The sequence below is a fragment of the Scyliorhinus torazame genome, chromosome 19 (genome assembly GCF_047496885.1).
Source record: "Scyliorhinus torazame isolate Kashiwa2021f chromosome 19, sScyTor2.1, whole genome shotgun sequence".
Lineage (NCBI taxonomy): Eukaryota > Metazoa > Chordata > Chondrichthyes > Carcharhiniformes > Scyliorhinidae > Scyliorhinus > Scyliorhinus torazame.
Genome location: NC_092725.1, coordinates 61,407,252 through 61,428,264, shown reverse-complemented (window position 1 = coordinate 61,428,264; position 21,013 = coordinate 61,407,252). Strand labels below are relative to the sequence as shown.

At 46.8% G+C, this 21,013-nt stretch overlaps 1 long non-coding RNA gene across 1 annotated transcript; it reads right to left on the bottom strand.

The window, feature by feature from the left end:
* Positions 1–1,853: 1,853 nt before the first annotated feature.
* LOC140395912 (uncharacterized) lies at positions 1,854–17,725 on the bottom strand. Its single transcript, XR_011936388.1, has 3 exons — positions 17,424–17,725; positions 13,423–13,524; positions 1,854–1,977 (listed from the first exon to the last, which is right to left on the bottom strand). It is a non-coding gene; the product is annotated as an uncharacterized lncRNA (long non-coding RNA).
* Between the last annotated feature and the right edge of the window lie 3,288 nt (positions 17,726–21,013).

Here is a 21,013-nt window from a genome sequence, read left to right as displayed (position 1 = left end):
TCTTTATTGTATGTCTGATTGAGGGCCCGGGCGGTCTGGAGGAACTTCCTCAGGTTTTCGTCATGGTCCTGCTGGTCATGGCCGCAGATGGTGACGTTGTCCAAGTACGGGTATGCAGCCTGTAAGCCGTACTGGTCCACCATTTGATCCATTGCCCTTTGGAAAACGGAGACTCAGTTTGTGACACTAAAAGGGACCCTGAGGAAGTGGAAGAGCTGACCGGCTGCTTCGAAGGCTGTATAGGGGCGGTCCTCTGGGCGGATAGGGAGTTGATGATAGGCCGATTTTAGGTCGACCGTGGAGAATACTCGATACTGGGCGATTTGGTTCACCATTTCTGCTATGTGGGGAAGTGGGTACGCATCGAGTTGCGTAAAGCGGTTTATGGTCTAGCTATAGTCCACCACCATACGTTGTTTTTCTCCGGAGCGGACTACCAGTACTTGTGCCCTCCAAGGGCTGTTGCTAGCCTCTATGACGCCTTCTTTTAGTAGCCGCTGAACCTCTGACTTGATGAAAGTCATGTCTGAAAGCCGACTCCTGGTGGCGGCGGGCTTACGGTCGGGGGTGAGGTTCGCTAAGAGGGGGGGGGTGCAACTTTGAGTGTTGCCAGGTTACACACCGTGAGCGGGGGCAGGGTCCGCCGAACTTCAGGGTCAGGCTTCGGTGGCTGCACTGAAAGTCCAGACCGAGGAGCAGGGGGGCGCAGAGGTGATGGAGGACATAAAGTTTAAAACGGGCGTATTTGGCGCCTTGGATAACGAGGTTCGCGACACAATACCCCGTGATTTGGACTGAATGAGACCCAGATGCGAGGGCGATGGTTTGGGAGACGGTATAGGTGCGCAGCGTCTTACCGTGTCTGGATGGATAAAACTCTCCGTGCTCCCAGAGTCAAAAAAGCAGGGGGTGTCGCGGCCATTGATTTGAACCTGCATCATTGAGTTTCGCAGGTGCTTCGGCCAAGATTGATCAAGCGTGATCGCTCCTAGTTGCGAGCAGTCAGAGTCCTCGGTTGAATCGGACTCGCAAAATGGCCGCCGCCGTCGGTCACACGTTTTGAGTTTTGAAGATGGCCGCCACCAAGATGGCCGCCCCATGACTCGCACGAGGCCGATGACGCGTTGGAAGTAGGCGTGTCTGGCCGCCGCGCAGCCGCGTTGCGGGGCCTGTGGTCCCGGGAGTTCGATTTCTGGGCCCGATGAGACTTTTGTTTCTGGCCTTCGGGCCCAGCCAGGCAGACCTTCGCGAAGTGCCCCTTCTTTCCGCATTCGCCGCAGATAGCGGAGCAGGCCGGGCAACGCTGGCGTGAGTGCTGGCCTTGCCCACAGAAATAGCATTGGGAGCCCCCGGTGTGAGCAGGTCGCCGCGCGGCGCAGGCCTGAAGCGTGGCCGAGTCTGGAGGGTGTCGACAGGGGTTCGCAAGGTCCGCAGAGTACGTGCGGAGATTATGGTGGGCCGCTTCCAGGGAAGAGGCGAGCGTTACCGTGACTTGGAGGACCTTCGCTCCGTCTTCTAGGAGCCGCTGCCGGATGTACGTGGATCGGATACCGGACACGAAACCATCACGAATATGTAAGTTCATGTGGACTTCTGCCGTCACCTCTTGATGGTCGCAGTTCCTGGTGAGCGCGGTGAGTCTCTCCAAGTATTCATCTAGCGTTTCCCCGGAGCGCTGGCGGCAGGTCGAGAGCAAATGTCTGGCGTGTACCTCGTTTATCGGCTTTATGAAGCGCTTCTGTAGGTTTTAGACCGCTGTTTCGTACGTCGTAGCTTTCTCGATCACGGGGGATAGTCGGTGGCCCACCCGGGCATGTAGTAAGCTCAGCTTGCGAGGTCCGCCAACTTCAGTCTCTGAGGAATTCAGATAGTCCTCAAAGCACCGGAGCCAGTATTTAAACATTTCAGTGGCTTCCGGCGACCGAGCGTCCAAATTGAGCTTCTCTGGCTTTAGACCGCTGTCCACCATGATGTAGTCTGGTAATTAAATTGAGATACCCTCAGTTACAACTCAGGAGAGGAGTTCGATAATACAAAGGCTTTAATAACCAGAAAACCAGACAGCTGCTGAGAAGTGTGCTCACTGCACGCTGCCTACTGAACGTAACCTTATATACAGCTTCCTGGGGGCGGAGCTGGAGGCGGAGTCCCCCAGGGTTCCAAACCCGGTCTTAAAGGGGCCTACGCATTAAGGGTACATGTATACAGATATCATTCACCACACCCACCCTCCCCAAGGATTCCCAGATTGCTGTGGTGAAACTGACCCGACTGTCCTGAGGACCCGAAACCCCCGACCCACGGACCCAACCTGTTTTGTTTCTTCTAATTCCTGCGGCCTCGTCTTTCCCACACCAGTCAGACATAATGGCCCATAGACTTTAAGGCACACCTCAAAAGAGGAGAGAAAGAGATGGAGAGGTGCAGGAAATGAACTTCAGAGCTTTTGGTTTCGGTACTGAAGACGTACCTGCCAATGGTGGGGTGAAGGAAGAGCGGGGTGCACAAGAGGCCAGACTTAGGTGAACAGAGTTCTTGGAGGGCTATAAGGGTGGAGGAGGTTACAGAGATAGGGAGGGGGTGAGGGGTGAGGCATTGGAATACAATGATGTGAATGTTAAAAAGGAGGTGCCGGTGTATCATGAGCCAATATAGATTAACGAGCACAGCAGTGATAAATTAAAACGGTTTTCTGTAATCTAGGGTACTTGAAGCAGAACATTCGATGAGATTAAATTAATGGAAGGTGGAAGACTGGGATCGGAATGGGTGGAGTTTGGAGGTAACAAGGTCACAAAGGAAAATTTCATCCGTAATTCCAAACAAAAATGTCATGGTCAGCAACTAAAAATATATTTTCTGAATCCTTAATCATTATATTAGTTCCAGGTTAGTCAATTAAATTTGCATGTGACTTTTTAATACTTTACGAGAAACTGTTAATATGTTTTGCCTTAATTTGAGATTGCAGCAACAATATAATCACAAATCACTTGGAAATATAAGAGACGATAAAGAGGATTTGCAAGAGAGAGTGATGGGACAGACCTGATACAAAATGTTAACATTAATCAGGGTCTGAATGTCAAAACCTTGCATTGGAAAAATTGGCAAGAGAGACATGTTTGGTTGAAGAAACATGAAGAATGGTTGACAAAACGCTTTGGGATGCAAATAGTTGCCAAAACCATCAAACTTGAGTCAGCATGATGCACTGAACATTCATTCTCCAGACTTTCTTGTGCTTTTAGGGAAGTTGTTTTTTGGACGTTTAACGCCAAGTCAGGAAAATCACAAGGTAGAAGGTTACCCGAGTGATCTCTTAGGTGCAAGTGCAGGACTAAGAAGCTGTGTGTGTGGTCTCTTAGGGAAACCAATACAGAAAGAGCACCAGTGGCGACCATGTGTGGTATCTGTCAAAATTCCTGTTGCAGTTGCTCAATGGAATTCTTAGTCGGGGAAGCCAGAGGGAGATATCGTTGAGGAAACCAGGTCTAGAGAGTTGTCAGGGAAAAAAGTGGCTTTTAATTGACAGGGGAACTCAGTGCTTGGACTTTCTGGACCGTAAGCATATAAGTGATTTACATTATGAGGCATCATGTAAGACTAGTGAAAGACAGCAGGAAATTTGATAAAACTGCAGGGATTCGGCATAAAATTGACAGAAAGTTTTACTAACGTGTGAGATTGTGGCTGTCATTTTGCTTGAAATGAACACTCGGTTTGTTACAGGCAAAACATTAACAGTCTTTAATTTTACTGTTCCACCTCTGTTGCCCAGCCAGTGGATGTAAATAAACCACATCCCAAGGTGCGCCTCATTGCCTCAGTGAGACAGTCATGTGGGGCCTGGTTTTCAGGTTTGACCGGGGAGCAGCAACAGAGACAGTTGGGTAATGAAAATGGAGGCACCCGGCGGCACTCTGATTTCCTTTTGCCGGAGAGTTTCCTCACGGCAGGAGAAATGGGAACTCCGAGGACCCAGCCGATTCCCAAATGAGTCTGATTCAAGTAGTTAAAGAAATTGAGAGCTTGTAGATGGCCATGCTGAGATTTTGATAGGGAGACATGGATGCACGTCAGGTCAGGGGAAAACCAGGTAGTTATACGTACAGATTACAATTCTGCATTAACCAGTCCTTGCGACTTGTTCAAAATGTTGGTTTTAGAATAAATCAATTGTTTTGATTTTATTGAAAGAAGCCTGGTTAAAGTCTCTTTTATTCTGTGTAACCAGTGGTGAAGGTAAACAATTGGTCATTTCGATGAGTAAATTAAACTTTTAAACTAATGGTATGTCCTGTGGAGTAGTGAGGCAAGACAATCCACATGCTCCTACTTTCCCAGTTGTAACAATTGTGGGGAACCCATCATAGCTGTCCGAAGGAATTAGGTGGATGCAGAAAAGGGAGAATGGTTCAGAGTGGCAGTCAGCTATTGGCAGGTGCCAATGGACAGGTAGGGGTTACAGAGGGAGTATTATAATAATATCATAATCTTTATTGTCACAAGTAGGCTTACATTAACACCGCAATGAGGTTACTGTGAAAAGCCCCGGTTGCCATACTCCGGAACCTGTTCGGGTACATGGAAGGAGAATTCGGAATGTCCAAATTACCAAACAGCAGTCTTTCGGGACTTGTGGAAGGAAACCGGAGCACCTGGAGAAAACCACGCAGACACAGGGAGAACATGCAGACTCCACATAGACAGTGACCCAAGCCGGGAATCGAACCTGGGACCCTGGAGCTGTGAAGCAACAGTGTTAACCACTGTGCTACCGTGCCGCCCATACATTTCCCACCCCATCAAGGGCAGCACGGTAGCATAGTGGTTAGCACAGTTGCCTCGCAGCTCCAGGGTCCCAGGTTTGATTACCGGCTTGGGTCACTCGGAGTCTGCGTGCTCACCAGGTGCGCGTGGGTTTTCCTCCGGGTGCTCCGGTTTCCTCCCACAGTCCAAAGGTGGATTGGCGGTGATAAATTGCCCTTACTGTCAAAAAGGTTAGGTGGGGTTACTGGGTTACGGGGATAGGGTGGAGGTGTGGGCTTGGGTGGGGTGCTCGTTCCTAAGGGCCGGTGCAGACTCGATGAGACAAATGGCCTCCTTCTGCACTGTAAATTCTATGATAAATTCTATAATTGGCTACCCAACCTGTCCTCCAGCCAATCAATTGACCTCCCCCCATAAAAATCGAGACCTCTGACTGCTTCCCCTCAGGGCTGCGATCACGTTGTTCATTTCCTGAACCCATGGTTCTGGGTATCTTGTTGAGCTGCCACCAAAGCTTGCTGCCAGTAATACAGCATTGAATAAATATATACTCATTTCATTGAACAAAGCATATGTGGAAATATGCACATGGGCATTCACATCCCACTAGCAAGACACAATCAGGACAAAAATAAAGCTAAATTTAAGTAGAAAGGAAAACCAACACTCTCGAATCATTTAATCCAATCACACTCTGGAGTAAAGTCACAGTAATAACCTAGAACCAACCTCTCAGGGAACCAGATGGGTTTTTATTACAATTGTTAATGGTTTGTTTCATGGTCACCTGTAGGCTTTTAATTCCAGATTTACATTGAATTCAAATTTAAACATCTGCCATGGCAGGATTTGAACCTGGTTCCCCAGAGAATGATTCTGGGTCTCTGGATTACTAGTCCAGCAACAATAGCACTGCGCCACTGCCTCCCCTGGAACTACGTGTAAATGTTTGATGAGAGGTGTACAGATGCCACCTTGGGAAAGAGGTTTGTGCAGAGACACATAATGGCTGTTAGAACTAATGTGGTTCAGAGTAGTAATGTAGAACTGGTGAAATGAAGTCTGTCATAGAGTCAGAGATGTTTATAGCATGGAAACAGGCCCTTCGGCCCAGCTTCCCAATGCTGTCAAAAGGCCTCCAGCCCACAATACAGCCCTGCAATGTCCTATGTTGAAAATATTCCATTCTAGGAGGTTGCTGGTAGCTGATATGATGCTGCTAACTTCTAGTTTCCTCAGTCATCTCAGCTGCCAGCAAAGGTGGAATCCTGACATGTTAGCATTGGGACCTGGGTTCGATAGCCGGCTTGGGTCACTGTCTGTGCAGAGTTTGCACGTTCTTCCCGTGTCTGCGTGGGCTTCCTCCTGGTGCTCCGGTTTCCTCCCACAAGTCCCGAAAGACGTGTTGCTAGGTAATTTGGACATTCTGAATTCTCCCTCAGTGTACCTGAACAGGTGCCGGAAGTGGTGACTAGGGGATTTTCACAGTAACTTCATTGCAGTGTTAATGTGACACTAATAAAGATTATTATTTGGCGGCATGGTGGCGCAGTGGTTAGCACTGCTGCTTCACGGCACTGAGGTCCCAGGTTCAATACCAGCCCTGGGTTACTGTCTGTGTGGAGTTTGCAAATTCCCCCTGTGTCTGTGTGGGTCTCACCCCCCCCAACCCAAAAAGATGTGCGGCACGCTAAATTGCCTCTTAATTGGAAAAAAATAATTGGATACTCTAAATTTTAAAAAGGATTATTATTTATATTGTTCCCTTGACACGTGCATGTTATTTAACTACTCCTGCCCATTTTGCCTGATCCAGGACACCCCTGGAAATGCACATCAAGCACAAACAGGGCAAGGACATTAGTGTTTTGACTCCCTGCCCCCCTTTAACCTCTGTTTAATGCCCCAGAAATTCATACATGCTACACCAGGCTGAGGAAAATCAGTTCTGATACCTGTACAAATCTGTTGAACTCACTGAGCCTTACAAGTAAGTGGATGTATGCTGTTGTTCTGCCCTGGCTTTGCATGATTAAGTGAGAAATCAGACATTTTCCAGGTCCAGACTCTTTTACTTATAGTCGTTTATCATTTTTACTTAAAAGATGTGCAGACATATTACATTTTTTGGATTGAAGAAGAGCCAGATTGCAACTAGAGTTCCACTGAGTCCTGTATCAGGCAGTTTGGAAATATTTTTCGTGCTGGCATGTGGATTTTTATAGGCTACAGCTAAATATAGTCACCTTGTAAATCTTAATACTGGAACCATAGATCATTCATTCATTAATTTAATCTAAACAAAGCCGATAGAAAACATGCATGGCAGAACACTACCACTGAGGGGGGAAAGTGCAAAGTACCTTCTCCTTATAGGTTGTCCATTTAATATCTTTGCTATGGTAGAAGAAATTCTGTTTCATCAAATATTTTCGTTTGTGTAGCACATTCACAACTTCAGGGCCTCCCAAAGATTTTTACAAGCAATTAAACATTTTCTGAATAGAGTCAATGGTTTCATGCGGCTATTACAACGTCCATTTTGTGCAGAACAAACTAACAAAGAATGAAAGAAATGACCAGAAATGGAGGCTAAATCGGACTCAGTAGCACCCCAATTTAGGCTACACAGCAACTTTACCACTCCAATTGCATTTTGAAATGTGTGTAAATGTTTGATGAGAGGTGTACAGCAAAGAGGTTTGTGCAGACACATAATGGCTGTTGGTGTCACATAGAACAGGCAGATCATTACAGCTTTCAGTGACAGCGCCATTTTCAAACTCTACAACCCAGTCAACACCCAGTCTTAGCCTCACACACAACACAATGTTGAAAAAGAAGTAGGACCCCCATATCAGAGCTATTTAAAGGGATCATGGAACCACTTACAGGTTAGTTGCTGAATTATTATTTTTGGTTGTCCGTGCAATTGCCCATGTTTTTGAAGTTCTCATTTACTTGGCTATAGTTTGAATAGTCGTACAGTGAGTTACCTGGCTGGTCATGATCTATTAATTTGAGCTGAAACAGGTACTTCTCAACAGTGGCTATCACTGCTGCCTCACAGCATCAGGGATCCGGGTTCAATTCCAGCCTTGTGTGACTGTCAATGTGGAGTTTGCATATTTTCCCATGTCTCTATGGGTTTCCTCTGCGTGCTATGGTTTCCTCCATAGATATGCAGGCTAGGTGGATTGGCCATGCTAAATTGCCCTTTAGTGTCCAAAGATAGGCAAGCTAGGTGGGGTTATGGGGATAAGGCATGGGAGTGGACTGAGGTCATGCGCCTTCGAAGGGTTTGTGCAAACTGGATTGTCTGAATGGCCTCCTTCTGCACGGTAGAGATTCTATGGAAATTTTCTATTCTATGGCTGGAATGGTAGAGCATCCTTTTGGAATTGAGTGTTATGATAATGAAGAGGGATTGCGCAGAGCAGGGCATGTTTCCAGAAGAGAGAGGAGGGAGCAATTCTCTTACTCAACTTCAACAAGGCCAAATGCTTCAGAGACATTTCCATTTCAAAAAAGGGGTCACAAATGAAATGTTAGCACTGTTGCAGTCACAAGTGCAACTTCAAACCAGAGTTTGACAGCATTGCCTGTAGCTGTCAAAGTAAATGTGGCTCTTAACATTAATGCATCTTGTTCCTTCAAAGCTTCTACCAGAGATACAAGCAACATCTCACGGCTTGCAGCCCATTGCAACATAAGGAAATGTCATTGAGGCTCTCTATGTGCAGCGAGACATTCCCTTGGCAGAAACAATTTGCATAGATTGTAGATTTCCCCAAGATGTAGGGCCCTATTGTCCTCATATACACCACCTTACATGTATCTCATGTGAACTCAGCTATTTTTATGAATTGGACAGGATTCCATTCCTTCAAAAGGCAAGGCAAGAACTGGCTACTGGACACAACATTGTCCACATTTAACATGGTCATGACTCTGATCCAAAACCTGTGCACATATAGACATGAGGTCTACAATAAGGGTGATGCTGTCACAAGGAACACTGTAGAACACACAATTGATGTCATCAAGCACTCTTTCTGCTGCCTAGACCACTCTGAAGAAGCCCTAGAGTACCCAGCTGAGCTGGTAGTGAGATTTGTGGTGCATGCTGCACAACCCGGCCATTATGAGAGAATAATACTTACCATCACAGGTGAGAAGCTGAGGAACAAGAGGCAGCATGGCGGCACAGTGGTAAGCACTATTGCCTCACAGTGCCAGGGAACCGGGTTCAATTCTGGCCTAGGGTGACTGTCTGTGTGGAGTTTACACGTTCTCCCCATGTCTGCGTGGGTTTCCTCCCAGAGTGAAAAGTTGTGCAGGTTAGGTGGACTGGCATGCTAAATTGCCCCTTAGTGTCAAAAGATGTGCAGGTTATGCGGGGTTATGAGCTTACGGGGATATGGTGGGGGAGTTGGCCCAGGGTGCTCTTTCAGAAGGTCCATGCAGACTCGATGGGCCAAATGGGCTCCTTCTGCACCAGAGACCAGGGTTCGATTCCAGCCTTGGCTGACTGTGTAGAGTTTGCACATTCTCCCCATGTCTGCATGGGTTTGCTCCGGATGCTCCGGTTTCCTCCCACAGTCCAAAGATGTGCAGATTAGGTGGATTGGCCATGATAAATTGCCCCTTAGTGTCCAGGGATGTGTAGGTAAGGTTAAGGGGCTATTGGGATGGGGCAAAGAAGTGAACTTGGCTGGAGTGCTCTTTTAAGAGGGCTGGTACAGACTTTATGAGCTGAATGGCCTCCTTCTGCACTGTAGCGGTTCTGTGATCCTGTGATTCTATGAATTTCCTTCCATGAATAAGTGACCTGTCTGCACCAAACAGGGTACCGGCAGAATTATAGACCTACATCTGCCCCATAGCTTCAAAACAAAATGACAGAGAAAGTAAACACTACCCTGAGAGCCCCAGTATTAAGGGGAATTGACTAACCCTCACAGCGCAATTTAAACTGTTCTCCAGATCCAGACCAGAACAGGCAGCCTACTCTGTCAAGATGGCAAAACAACAAAATACAGACAAAGAGAGGACTGGGCCAACCAAACGTTAATACTCAGCCTGAGATCTGCCATCGAAAAAGTAAAAACAGGACAAGAACAAGAGCGAAGAGCAAGAATCTGGATTTACATAATCCCAACTCCGAACCCCAGATCAAAGGACAAAACCGTATCACCAGCACCAGTACTGCCCTCTAGAGGACAACATGATATCTCGGGTGCAAGAACCAAAAGGAATATGAATTGATCCCAATCCTAGAGCAGAGGGGAAAATCACTCCAGGAAGGGAGGATCATCAGAGTGACCCCCATACTGTGAGCACCCTGGGAGGGAGGGGAGGGAGGGCCGACCCCCCCTCCCCCTCCGGAACCACAGGAACTCCCCCCACAACCAGGACCACTCAAAAGAAGAAAGGATTAGGGTACCCCATAGCCAACATAAGCCTGTAGCTGACTGTCCATGGTACATAGTTCACCATTCAACACCACCTCAGCAGCCCTCGCAGGCACCAATTCGAAGAGAGAAGCAACACCCCCAAAACTCTCAAAGTCAGAGGAAGAGTGAAGAAGAAGAGCAAAAATTGTCACAACTAATCCCTCAGACAGGTCTCAGTCACAAGAGTCCTGACGGCAGTTAGAACAGTGAAAGAGAGAGACCCATATCAGGAGGAACACCCACCGAAAGGGGGGGTCCAACAAGACCAGCCATCAATAGGATAATACACAGTCTACCAGGACCTGAAAACGAAAAAGGTGCAGCCAAAATAGATTATCTCTCACTGGGGGGAACCTTCCTTGACCATAATGAGGACTGATCCTACCAACCCAAAACCTCCTGCCCTCTGATCGCTCCAGTTCTGCTCATCTTCCCCTCCAGAATACATTAGGATAAAGATACTCTGCACAAATCATGATTTCGGGCAGCACGGTGGCGCAGTGGTTAGCACTGTTGCCTACAGCACTGAGGACCCAGGTTCGATCCCGGCCCTGGGCCACTTTCTATGTGGAGTTCGCACATTCTCCCTGTGTCTGCGTGGGTCTCACCCCACAACCCAAAAGAGGGGCTGGGTAGGTTGGAAAAAGAAGTAATTGGGTACTCTAAATTTAAAACAAAAATCAGGATTTCAATATTCAGTTGAACATTCAACATGATATAAACTTAAACTTATTAAGTCAGGATAACCAGTGATACAGGACATCACACCCGACTAATTCACTTGCCTGCACGCAAATAAGTTGAACAGACAACAACATAATTATCAGGGAGCAACAACCAGGATAACAACTGAGATGAGAGGCAGTTGTCAGGATAAAGGTTTCTCCACTGGCACGAAGAATGCAGGAATCAAGGATAAAGCAGGATTGAAGACGGCGGGCACTCCTCAGGATTGACCAACGATCAAAGCACGAAACCTCATTGTTTTCAACATGCTGCCTAACCCAAGCCCATTAGGCCAACAACCCAGGCTCCAGCAGGGGGGGGATGACCCGGCGGGTTCAGCCATCCCCAACCCCTCATGACTGACATCGGGAACAGGACAACATAGGACCAGGGGTCGGAAGGTCAACCCAGGCCCAGGCCTCAGAGACAATTGTGCTCCCTTAATCCACCAAGAACAGCGCTCTCTCCGTTACAAGAATCACTTTGTGCGCCTCCAACGCCTCCATAAAAATACCTCACAACTCTTGAAATTGGGCTTTGATCACTCGCATCGCAGAGCCTGCTCTAACCTCCTTAATAATAGATTCTAGCATTTTCCCTATGGCAGACGTTAGACAAAATTGCCTCTAGTTTCCTCCTCTATCTTTTTTTAAGTTCCTTTCTTGAATAGAGGAGCTACATTCGCTATTTTTCGATCTAATTGAAGGATATGTTGATAGGGTAAAAGCTATTTAATAGTTGAACTTCCAGAATGTTCCAAAAACATACCATTGTATAGAATTTTGACAGTAGGGGCTAGAGGACATGGAGGAAGCGTATGAATTGCCAGGGGAATGGCTTTAGGTACCTTTGGGACTTTGTAAGGAGAGAAATGCCGTCCTTTCCTGGGCTGCCGTCCCTGGGTTGCAGGACAGGATCCTGTTGAAGGGCAAAACAAGGGAGGGGAAGGTATCGGATGTCTATAAGGAGTTGATGGAGTGAGAGGGAGCCCTGGTGGGAGATATTAAGAGGAAATGGGAGGAGGTCATGGGAGGGGAATGCGTCCTCTTCATAAGCCTCAATCAGTTTAAAGTGATACATGGAGCTCATATGACGGTGGCGAGGATCTTTAGGAAGTAGAGGATCGATGTGGGCGGTGCCCGGAGAGGGGCAACGAATCATGTCCACATATTCTGGGCATGTCTGAGGCAGGGGGGCTTCTGGCAGTGGTTCTCGAACGTGCTGGCCGAGGTGCTGGGTGTGAAGGTGGTTCCGCGTCCAGAGGTAGCGATATTTGTGTTGTCAGAAGGCCCGAGAGTCCAGGAGGTGAGAGAGGCCGATGTTTTGGCCTTTCACTCCCTGATAGCCCGGAGACGGATTTGCGAGGGTGGCGGGACTCACAGTCGTCGAAAATGGGAGTGGGGGTGAGTGACCTGGCAGAATCCCTGAGGCTGGAGAAGGCCGTTTGCTTTGAGGGGGTTGGCAGAGGGGTTCACCCGGAGCTGGAAGCCGTGTACTGATTTATTAATTTATTTAAGGAGGTTTGAGGGGTCAGCAAGGGGGGGGGGGGGGGGCGATGGGGGGGTGTAAGGGGGTTAAAATGAAAAAGGTGGGATGCGAGGTGAGGTTGGCATCAGGAGAGCAGGTGGGGTGTGGTTGTTTATTGAATAGTTTTGTTGTTCTTCTGATTCTTTTGTCGATGTGAAAATTCCTTCAGTAAAAATATTTTAAAAATAGAATTTTAACAGTACAGAAAAAGGCCATTCATAAGATCCTCCTCCAACCTGCTTCATCCCATCGCGCAATATTTCCCCTAACCTTTCTCCCTCATGTTTGTATGCAGCTTTATCTTAAGTACAATGTTGCTGTTTTGTGAGCAAGCACTGTAGGAAAACCTTTTCTATTTTGCTGCACTTAACTTTGGCCAACTCATACTACTGTTTACTAATTCATGCAGCTCTGACAGTAGACTGAGCTAGGACTATGGGAATTCAATGATCTGTCATCAACTCTATCATCTGTCCGTTCCTGGGATTTCTGGGTTTGGCTGACCTGAGGGATCAAGCTCCCTGCTGGCAGCGTGTGATTGTAAATGTATGGGCAGTCACAGATCAGCAGATAAATAATAATAATAATCCTTTATTGTCGCAAGTATGAAGTTACTGTGAAAAGCCCCTAGTCGCCTCATTCTGGCAGCTGTTCGGGTAAGCTGGTGTGTGAATTGAACCCGCACTGCTGGCCTTGTTCTGCATTACAAACCCGCTGTCTAGCCCACTGAGCGAAACCAGCCCTGCTTAGTAATCCCCATCAGCAGTTTTACCTATATACATAATTTTCCAGTAAATTAATGGATTTTAAGAATTCTTAACATTAAAACAAGACCACCATTTTTGAAGAGCTCATCATTTCAGCAAAAATGAGCAAAAATTTCAGCAAAAAATGGTGCCATAGCATTAAATCATATTGACTGCTGCTCGACATCACACACCTTTTTGATTTGCGATCCTCCTGGAATGTACATTGCAAACTTCAATTTGAGGTTTGTTTCATATAGTTACAGGCACATATGAATTCTCTCCTTCAGACAACCCTATGGAAACAGGTAATAAAGGGACATTTCAATTAGCTTTCTTTCGACAGGATCCAGATCTCCAGCTGTGCAATGCTGGTCCCATCATGATCGTAGCTCTATTGCAGGAATTCCAATTAATACTACATTTCCTTCAGCAGTCCAGGTGGCTTTAGACATTTAAAACATTTCTGACCACAGCTGCGTCTGAGAGACAACAAAATTAGCACTGCCCAATTCTAATCAAAAGGCAACTTTGTGGATTTGACTGTCAGATTTATGCTTTTGAAATAAAAAGAGTCTACAGTTAAAGAATATGTCATTGTGGTTAATCATTTGATGTCACATGGAGAAGCCATTTTGCCCAACATCCGGCTGCTTTCAAAAGAACAGACACAGAATAAGAGATAATTTATAGTTAAACATCTGCTAGGATCAGTCTGCATAAGCCACTTTCCTGTAGTCATGGGGAAACTATGGAGGTTAACTCCTTTTAACCTCTTGTGTTTTCAGTCTGGAATCTGCTACCTGTTGTTTAGGAGTAATCGCAAAGGACAGATGACAAAGCTAAATGAGGAATTAAAGCCTGAGATACACAAATGGTAAAACCAGTCGTTCTGATTGTCAAATTGAATGCAATTACTACAATAAATGTAATCCTCAAGCGATTTAAAGCAACTTTGTGGTCATTACCTTTTCCTGCTGTCTGTAACTTCAGCAAATATGATTGAGAAGGTAAATGTTAACTTTTTTTGCTCAATGCCAATATTGTTCCTATGTTAAAAGCTGAATAAATGTTTTATTTCAATCCAGATGGGCATTAGAATAGAACGATTTCTCATTTTTGTAGCGTTTTTAAATGCGTTTTCTTCTTGTCTATAATCAACTGTGGTTGCAATTTTCAATCTGCTGCCACACCATCATCTCTGCAGTCGCGTGAGGATTTATCCGCGACATCTCTCCTATCTCTCAGCAACATGCGCAACATCATCTAGAACACACAACACCAGGTTCTGCATATATGCTGATGACGCCCAATTCTACCCCACCATCACCTTTCTTGGCCCCACCATTTTCTCCGATTTGTCAAGCTGCTTGTCCAGCATCCTGTCCCGGATGGCAACTGAAAGTTGTGAAGTCCGAAATCAATGGCTGGCAGCAGGACTGGAAAGTCCCACCAAAAGGTCAAAGGACTTTTGGCTGCTCTCCAAATTTTCCAGACACGCCCACAATGATTCCCATTGCCTTTCATTCCTGTCACAAACTCCATTCCCTGACCACCAACTCCATCCCTCTTCCAGGCCACCGTCTAAGATTGAACCAGACCGTTCATAACCTTGGCCTCCTACCTGACCCTGAGACGAGCTTTTGAGCACACCTCCTGCCCATCAGCAAAACTACTTACTCCACCTCCATAAAATCACCTGTCTCCACCCCTGCTTTAAATTATGCTGCTAAAAAAACCTCATCCATGCCTTTGTTACCTCGAATCCAATGCTCCCCGAGCCAGCCTCCCATTTTTCATGCTTCATAAACTTGAGTTCATCTCAAACTCTGCTGCCTGTATCCTAACTCACCTCTGGTTCTGTTTAACACCACCCCTATGGTTGCTTACCGACTCCGGTTAAAAATTCTCATCCTTGTTTTAAAATCCCTGCATAGCCTTACCCTCGTTGTATCTGTAATCTCCTCAAACCTGACAAGATATCAGTGCTTCTCCTGTTCTGATCTCTCGTCCATGCTTGATTGTAATTCCTCCAACATCAACTACTATGCTTCCAGCTAACAGGCTATGAAATTCCCTTTCAAAACCAATCTATCCCTCTTCTCTTTCTTCCCGTGGCATACTTACCGGGGACAGAATCGGCACGCTATTGGCCGCTGACGAGATCCTCCTGTCCCGCTGATGCCTCTAGCATTTTGTGTGGCTCTCCCATCCCGCTGCCGGGGAATGCAGAGGGTCGCCATTGGCAGAACTGGAAGATCCCACTGGTGGGAAGGGCCAGCAAATCCCATCCTACCTTTTTGACTACCTGTTTTTTGTGGCTGGGTGTCAAATTTGGTTTGATAACATCCCTATGAACCACCTTGGGGCAGTTAACATTTAATACCAACTGTCGGTTGTCTGCCATCTCTGGCTGCCTCCAGTGCTGTGGAACTTTGACAATAATTCTTGATTTTGAGCCAAATTTTCTCCCTCACGTTCATCACACTGTCAAAGCCCTTGAGCTGTTGTGATCCTAATCCATAACTTTTATCACCTTGAGATATGGGCCGGGATTCTCCGTTGGCCGACGTTGAAATCGGGAAAGGCGATTGGCCGGAGAATCAGTTTTGACGGTGAAATCGTGCCGAACGCTGGGTTCACGTCAAATCGCAATTCTCCGGCACCCCTGGCCCCAGCCGACCCATCAACGGGATGTGTGTGTGGGGAGTGAAGTGTGGACATGCGGCTGCAGCTTTTCAGCCTCCTGAGTGTCAATCACGGACCCAGCGAATAAGATACCGTTTATCATTCGAATCGGTTCACGTGGCACAGGTTCTAGCCCCTGAACAGCTGCGGAATCCGTCCAGGTGCGACGCCAGTTCTGCTGTCATGGAAGTCCATGACTTCTGCCCCAGTGTTAACATTTAGTCTCAGGAACGGATAATCCAGCTGATGACTTATATAGCACGCCCCGAGCTCATTTCACTATTTATACTCTCCACAAATGACAGTAATTAAGAACAGTAATCTAAAGTACTAACTTCGTGAAGCTAGTTTTTAGAGCTGCTATCAATTCAAGCAAGACTCTCACTCTTAATTGTATCTACAGCCTAACCTACCCTACTTCTGTGATTCTCTCCGTCAATACATTTCTGCATACACTCTCCAACGCTGATTTATTTCTCATGTCCCACTTCCTCGCCTCTATTTGTGTAAGACTCTTAGCCACTATGTCCTGCATTTGAGGACTCATTCTCTAAAACCTTGACATTTCCTCCTCCCTCCCTGCATTCAACTGCTGTTTCAAAGTTCCCCTTAATATTCCTTCCTTTCTCTCTTACTTGGCATTCACTGTTTATTCCCCACCCTGTAAAATGTTTTGAGATATCTTCTTGTTTGAGGGGAATATCATCAAAGAAAACATTGCAACAATTGTCATCCTGATAGTGACTTCTGATACATCAATAAGCTTGCAATTGGATTCCTTACCACCTTTCCATTTGTTTTATTGGCCATTCCCCACCAAGCACTGAACTAACAATCATAATTAAGGGTTTACTTTCCTGCCTCTTTCAGCCCAACCTATGGGCCTCCCCCATTGTCAACAGTAAATAATATGAATTTGTCCACCAGTTTCTGATGGTGCACGTTGGGGTAGTCATAGTCATAGTTTGGAGCACATACTATGACAAATGTAGGTATTATCAAGTACTTTAGTTTTAGATAAATAAACAATCACATAGTACTTTATAATAGGCCAGTGTATACTGTGATGCATAATGAATGCGTAATCATAGATCACCAAATCCTTCTAACTTCCTTTCGTTGAAGATTGTGCCCCGTTAGTTGGAAATGCAGCAGGTCTCAGACTGCATATGAAGTTCGCAACATCACAACTGGGCAGAAACATCACATGCTTCAGGTTTAGTCTGTGTATGCTTCACCCGATGCCGGTGTCTATGTATTTACATTGTGTACCTCTTTTACGTATTTTCTTTTCTCGTATTAAGTGAGTTTGAGCTGCAAACAGAAAAATACTTTTCACTGTACCTCAGTACATGTGACAATAAACAAATGCAATTCGATCCAATCCAACAGATCTTGATTGGTGCTCCAGCCTTTCTGGGTAGAATTGCTGCTGCTGCTGAATCCACCCTTCTGCCTATCTGCTACTGTGTCTGACCTCCTCTCTGGTCTGTACCGGGTTACGTACCTCTGGCACAGACTGACTCTCCAGATGTCGGGGCATATTTCACCCAGGGCACTGCTCACTTCAAGGGGAAAAAAAATCTTCAGACCACTGGTGAATCAAGAGCGGAGGTTAGGATCAGTCCAGGAACCACGCGTCCAACCAGCCCTCCATCTTATGGTCATACTCCAGTCGCCAAACTAAAAACCAAAAGCCGACTCCCAATTGGCAACCGTTGATCTTCAAATAACTTGTCAGAATGCTGCCTTTGTGTCTTATATTGCTGGTCTTTTTGAAGCGATTCAGTGCCAGGGTGCGTCACAGAGAACCGATCTGCCAACAAATATCAGCCAGTCAGCAAGTCATTGCTCGACATTCGTGTTTCTGGTGTTTCCACTTTGTCATTATCATCTTTACTATAAGTTTCTATCAAAACGATAGTTCAACTAATCTCTTATTCCAATTCATTGATGTTATTTTCTTTTAATGTAATCATCCCTGCCTTGATCATGTTTTGTTTTGCTTAAAAATCCTGAAAACATAAGAGGGATTTTAAGTCTGAATGAAAGTGTGTTTATTGTGGGTTTTGCAAGGAATTACACCTAATCAAAACCCTTTCTTATCCTTACCTGTAATCTGATCTGGCACCAGCTCCTGATCACTGTGGGGCTCATTCTAAATTTGTTATACTTAAGGGCAGTTTGGTCCAAACATTTACACCTGTTTCCTGTCGGTGTGTTCAAATTATGCCACACAGAGTGAATATTCATTTACTCCGTTTCTGTATATAACTCAGCACAGCCTGTAGAGTCTAATCCAGAGCAAATTGTAAATCAAATCTAAGGCAAATTTACATCTAATGCAGTGCAAAATGAAATATTTAGCATTGTAAATTGTAACATATTTAACAGAAGCCAAATGATAACACTGTATAAAGTGCAAACCACAACACCTTCAAATATTTGTACACTAAACTCCAATGTTTAACATCATGTGAAACTTTCACATGATTAGTAAAGTGCCAAGTGAAACAGCTATTAAAAGCAAAAAGTAACACCTGAGAATTGGAAACTATAACATACAGTAGAAACAGTAACACTTGATAGATTGCAGACTGCAGTATTCAAATGTATAAACTGTAGCACATTTTGCAGATTTTCCACTTCTAGTGTTTGATCTGGTAAAAATTTAGTAAAGGGCGCGATCTACCCGAATGGGGACGGAGTCACGTAGCGAGCAGATTGCTAGCCGGGTGTTTCCTGGCCCGCGGAGCGCTGAGAAACACGTCCATCCGGGGAACTCGCCAGAGGCCGTACTTAGCCTCGTTTTCTGCAATGAGGAGCTGTGCTCACCGGAACTCCTCAGTTCAGCAAGCGCCCCAAACTCAACTTCCGAACCCCAACTCACTATAACGGAGTTTCTGCACCCCCTGTACCCCATGCAGGGCACACCCCGGACCCATCACTGCCATGCAAAAAATAGCAGCTTGTATCTTGTCAGTATCAGCCTGTCACCCGGGCAGTGACCCTGCCAGATGGAAGTGCCATCTGGGCACCTTGGCAGTGCCAGACTGGAACCCAGGTGGCACTGCCAGGGTGCGAATCTGGCAGCACCAGCTGTTCCAGTGTACCATCCTACCTATAGGGCATGCATCTGGGGGCATCCAATCCCTTGGGAGACCCCCACGAGTGCCATTCTGTCTGGTCCCCATTTGTGGAGACCAGCACAGAACGCCTGAGGTCTCCAAGGTGGGTGGATTAGATCCCATGACTTGGTCAGATCTTGGGAATGCATAATAGAGTGAGACTAGCTGTCTAAATCACACCGGAAAACGGGGCTGGCGGGACAGACAATGCCACCCAAGATTTATGGTTTGTGTCTCCTCCATCCCCCTCCCACCATCAGGTGCTACAAAAGGTTGGCCCATGATTGCTTTGTGTTTCTGTGAGGGTTGTGAAGCACTGTAGAGTTGTCATGAATGGCAAACTATTCATGTAAAAGTACCGCTGCTGCTTAGGTACTTTTTGGCACCTTCAAATTCATTATTGTGAATCAAACAATGTATTTGCTATCAGAATTTAAAAAGAAGGCTCATTGGAAGTTCTATTTAGCCCCCTTCTTATCGGCTATCAGAGACAAATGTCAAACATCCACAAAGATAAATAATCTTAAATTAGTTGCAAACATTATTTACAGGCCAGATGCAATTGCAATCCTCCATACGGTAATTGCTTTGCTTCTTACATTCCAATGGATTGAATTGAAGAGGAGATAAGAAGAGGCAATCTACTTGGAACTGTTTCCAGACCAGTCTGAGATTAACCTTGCATTGCTGCTGCCTGAGAGACCAATCAATGTTGTACTTGGTGCTCCTATAAGGTCCTATAAGTACCACTGCCAGGAAACAGCATCTGTTTGTGAAACCCTTGTTTTGTTCAGTCCAATATCATGGCATTTGGCATGCCATCAGGTCACTCGAGGGTTCAAAATCAGGCAGCCTATTTATTTCCAAAGTGTATATTGCAATTTGTGGAAATAGAAAAAAATCTATTTCTGTGCTTCCCACTGGTTACTCTCGCTCCACCTGTAACAGGGTATGGGGCGAGATTCTCCGACCCCCCGCCGGGTCAGAGAATCGCCGGGGGCTGGCGTGAATCCCGCCCCCGCCGGTTGCCGAATTCTCCGGCACCGGAGAATCGGCAGGGGCGGGAATCGCGCCGCGCCGGTTGGCGGGCCCCCCCGCGATTCTCCGGCCCGGATGGGCTGAAATCCCGCTGCTAGAATGCCTGTCCCGCCGGCGTGGATTAAACCAGGGGCAAGGCGGCGCGGGCGGGCTCCGGGGTCCTGGGGGGGGGGCGCAGGGCGATCTGGCCCCGGGGGGTGCCCCCACGGTGGCCTGGTCCGCGAACGGGGCCCACTGATCCACGGGCGGGCCTGTGCCGTGGGGGCACTCTTTTCCTCCCGCCTTCGCCACGGTCTCCACCATGGCGGAGGTGGAAGAGACTCCCTCCACAGCGCATGCGCGGGGATGCCGTGAGCGGCCGCTAACGCTCCCGCGCATGCGCTGCCCGGCAATGTCATTTCCGCGCCAGCTGGCGGGGCACTTCCGCCAGCTGGCGGGGCGGAAATCAGTCCGATGCGGGCCTAGCCCCTCAAGGTTAGGGCTCGGCCCCCCAAGATGCGGAGGATTCCGCACATTTGGGGCGGCGCGATGCCCGGCTGATTTGGGCCGTTTTTGGCGCCGGTCGGCGGACATCACGCCGATACCGGAGAGTTCCGCCCAAGATCTTCAAATGAGGAGCTATCCACCGGCGACCCTGACCCAGGCTATCCTACGGGTGTCCTGGTTTCCTCCCACAAGTCTCGAACCATGTGCTTGCGAGGTGAATTGGACATTCTGAATTCTCCCTCAGTGTACCCGAAAAGGCGCCGGAGTGTGGCGACCAGGGGATTTTCACAGTAACATCATTGTAGTGTTCATGTAAGGCTACTTGCGACACCAATAAAGATCATCATTAAAATAACATTTGTACTGCACTGAAGTACGACTGTAAGATTAAAGATAAAGCATTTTAACTAGGTTATAACATTTTGAATCATGATCATAATTGTAA